At 56.3% G+C, this 4,055-nt stretch overlaps 1 long non-coding RNA gene across 1 annotated transcript; it reads left to right on the top strand.

The window, feature by feature from the left end:
* The first annotated feature begins 268 nt into the window (after positions 1 to 268).
* Positions 269 to 3,381, top strand: LOC132648211 (uncharacterized). Its single transcript, XR_009586583.1, has 3 exons — positions 269 to 428; positions 2,452 to 2,547; positions 2,646 to 3,381. It is a non-coding gene; the product is annotated as an uncharacterized LOC132648211 (long non-coding RNA).
* The last annotated feature ends 674 nt before the right edge of the window (positions 3,382 to 4,055 follow it).

The following is a 4,055-nucleotide window of genomic DNA, read 5'->3' as shown; positions in this document are numbered from 1 at the left end:
ATGGCTGGGAGGGAGAGCAGAAGCCAGGGGCAGCATAAAGGAAGCAGCGAAGTGCCACAGCCTGGCAGCCACAGCGGCCTGCATCTCACCAAGGGCACATCAGCTCCGCCAGCCTCGAAGCTATGCCTGCTCTCAGACAGCTCTCTGGGGACAGTGGGGCTATCCCCGTAACGAGGCTGTGACCTAGGCGCGCCCTTCCTTCCTCCCCCCCCTTCCTCCTCTCTCTGTTTCTGAGCTACAGCCCTAGCCCTGGGTGTGTCTACAGCTCTGTCCAAAGTCTCCCAGACTGCTGACCTGTCTGTCCGCAGGGATGAACAGCTCCCCTGGGCTGCATGTGCACCACTAAAGAAGCACCGGGAAGGTGAGGGAAACCGTACCCCGCAAGTCTCATCACGGGCACCCTCCCAGGAGCTCCACTCACAAAGAAGGTAAACACGGCATTTGTCACTGGTTTATCCTAAGACTCAGGCAGCAGCTGTTCCCTGTAATTAATGCACCATTGACTTTGAGCTCCAAAAATCCCCATGCTGAGGCACACGCATAGACTCAAACTCATTATCCTGCCGGACTGTCCCAGACAGAGGGGACAGGAGAACAGATATGTCACCCAATCATCCCAGAAAGTTCTCCTTGGGACACTGGGCAGCTTTTTCAACTGTATCCCCAGAACAGGGTCCCTAGGCTACCCAGGGAGGAGGAGGGCGGGGAGCGGAGGGGGAAGGCGGGGAGCAGAGGCAGGCGGCCGAATGGGCTTGGTGTTACTCTGCACAGTGCTTCCCCAGGCCTGGCGCTGTGCCCAGGTGGGTCAGGCATGGGGCCAGCATCCACGGGGCAGCTGTGGCCTGCTGTGGCTGGCTGGGGACCCAGAGCAGCCTCTCTGCTCGAGTGAGGGGCCGGACTGTGGGGCTCCCCGACACCCTACCTGGACCCCAACAGCCAACTCCTGCCTCTGGATCTTGGCTCTCACTGCTCACCTGCCCTGCACCCGCAGCATCCCTCCCCTGTGAGAGTCACTCCCCCTCGCAGGCCTGCTCCCCCTCACCTTCCCTGCCTGAGGTTGTTCCTGTGCCCCTATAGCACTCACCTTCCAGGATCTACCCCTGCTCTTCCTCTTCTAACGTCTGTTTTTAAAATCATTTTTAACTGTGTGTGTCGTGGGGGCATTTGCTGGTGAATATGGGTACAGGACATGGTGAGCTGCACAGCTGGGTGCTGGGAGCCATGCTCTGGTCCTCTGAGGAAGCAGCCTGTGCTCTTAACCCCCGAGCCATCTCTCCAGCCCCTGGCTTGCTACAGATTTTCCTTGGTGTTATCTGACCACCACGGTGCCAGTCTCAGCTTCTCATGGCCACTCGGGCCTCTGATCCTTTCCCTGTGGTGTGCCCACACTTAGTGCCTGATATAGGTAGGCACTCCATGAATATTCAATAAACAAAACCTCCATCCCAGAAGGGGCGCTGGGCTCTGAGCCTCCGACGTCGAAATCCTTCAGCTGCTGTTCAGACTGACTTCATTTTCTTTTCTGTTTTTGTTTTTAACCTGAGGGATGAAGTCCCCCTCCTCTTGCCGGCTGAGATCCTAGCCTTACCCACTGCCCTGTGGAGGTACCTCTCCTGCTGGCTGTCTCACTACAGGGTCAATCCTGCCACCCCAAGGAGATACCGCTCCGTGTGCGCAAGGCTTCAAGCACAGGCAGCCACTTCATAGACCAGGAGAGTGCTGCCCACTGAGTGCCCCAGGCCAGGTTGCCGGCTCGGAGCTCGGAAGACGGGCACGGCCAGTCTCCAGTAGGTAGAGAGGAACTGAAAGAACAGAATGACAGACTCAGAAGCGGGGCCAGGAGATGCTTTGCTGGTGATGGCAGCCCGGCTTCCGAGCTGCTTCTGTCTCATAAGGAGACAGGGGAAAGTACAGTAATTTTCTTCAATGAAAACAGGCAACAGAATTCCCTTTGCCTCGTTCCCCTGGCAATTAAGCCCTTCTCTGCAAATGAAATGATTTGGTTTTCATGGGGACTAATTTAAGCGCACTGGAAGGACCGCTGAACTTTTTGATTGCAAACACTAGCGCGTGCAAACAGAACCAGCACGGGAGCCAGCCCGTGAAGAGGGAGCCTGCCCAGGAGCCAGCAGCCTTGGCGAAGGTCCTGCTTTGCTCCTCACAGCACCTCTGAGGGGCTGACCTTCTGCCCTTTGCCAACCCCATCTCCTCACCCCACGTGGAGGAGGTGGGTCCAGCTCCCACGGCAAGCAGTGACAACCTCCCTGCCGCTCCTCCATTCCCCGTGATGGAATCTCTTCTCCGCCTTGACCCTGGGCTCTGCACTTCCCTGTGACTGATCGGTGTAATACAGCCAGAAGGACACTGGCTGGTCCCTGGGAGGCCTGGTCTCTGGTGTTTTCCCTCATGAGCCTGAACCCTGTGGAAAGAGCATCATAATTTACCTTCTAGGGCAGAGCTGAGGGCAGAGACACCCCGACACGCCCCCTGAGTCCAGGTGTCCCAGCTGAAACACAGGTGCGTGCCAGCCCCGTGCAGTGTGAACAGGTGAGCCAACCCCGAAGGATGGGCCGAGAATGGAATGGAGCCACGTGGAGATGACGGGGGGGGGGTGTTGGACTGCCATCGTTTTCATCATTTTTCAGTTTGAAGTGATTGAAGACCTGGGGACGTGGCTCAGTGTCAGTGTGTGGAGAGCAAGCCTAAGCACACCCCAATCCCTGAGCAGCTTCCCCAGCACCACACGGCCAGGCAGGCATGGTGGGACCCCCTGGAAGCTACTGCATGTAGGAGGTCGAGAGGGGGTCAGAAGTTCAAGGTCATCCTCTGCTAGTGAGCTTGAGGTCAACCTGGGCTGTGTGATACACTGTCTAAAAAAAAAAAAAAAAAAAAGTGTTTACCTTACAAGGTGTTGCCAACAGGCCTTCCCAGCAGGAGACTTAAGCAGCAGCCACACCTCGTCCCAGGTCCCAGTGACAAACCAAGGCACCGTTCCGCCCAAGTTCACTTTGGGGAAATACTGGGTGTCACACTGGCAAGGGGTGGACTTGGAATAGCTATTCTTGGTTGTCAACTTGACTACTGAAATTAACTGTCAAAACGAGGCACACGTGTGAGGGGGTTTGCTTAATGTGGGGGATGCCCTGTAGCCCAGGTCTTTGAGGAGGGACAACACACCTCTGACCTGGGCCACACCTTCTGCTGGAAGGAGGAAGCTTTGCCTGCCCACTCCCGCCTGGCCGGCAAGCTCTCTCCTTCACTGGCGATGGAGCCTACCTCTTCAGGATTCCAGCCCGTACTGAAGACCAGCCTCGTGGACTGAGCGACTGCTGGCTTCTTGGGCCTTCCATTTGCAGGCAGTTGTTGGGTTAGTTGGACCACAGCCGATAAGTCATCCTAATAAATTCCCTTTATATAGAGAGATTCGTCCTGTAAGATCTGTTACTCTGCGGAACCCTGGCTAACACAGGAACAGGAAGTTTACTTGGCTTCCCTCTATAGAGCATAAGTGAGGGGTTACCTAAAAGCGTGGGTCCTCTTCCTCCAACACACCACCCCTAGAAAGCCTTCAGCCAGCAGGGATGAGGGCTCCCCACAGCTGTAGAGATGGCGCCTCCTCCCTATTCTCCCTGTGTGCTCTGTCTCTTCCCTGAGGCCATGTGCAGTTAGGGGCACCACTCTATACAACAGTTGGTAGGAAATGGGCTGGAAACTCAGCCAAGTCTCTTTCCTTTCCAGTGTCTACAGGCCTGGCTGGAATAATCCTTTTGGAAGGGGGACCGGCTGAACCCCTATTTGGCAGTTGTTTGGCTCTGAGGACAGAAAACACACAACACAGGAAGCTGCAGAGGTACTAGTACATAGACCCCACCCCGAAAGACCTCCACCCACCTCCCTGGCTGATGCTTCTCCAGTGACCACGTCAGGTGTCAAGCAGGGGAGCTGGCTTGGAAGTGGGCAGGGAGCTCAGGAGCAGGCTTTGCTAAGGATGCACTAACTTCGTGTGTGCCTGTCACGTGGGGAAAGGAACCATCCCTCAGAGCCGCCAGGTTTCC

Source organism: Meriones unguiculatus, chromosome 16 (assembly GCF_030254825.1).
Source record: "Meriones unguiculatus strain TT.TT164.6M chromosome 16, Bangor_MerUng_6.1, whole genome shotgun sequence".
Lineage (NCBI taxonomy): Eukaryota > Metazoa > Chordata > Mammalia > Rodentia > Muridae > Meriones > Meriones unguiculatus.
This window is presented reverse-complemented; position numbering and strand designations above follow the sequence as displayed.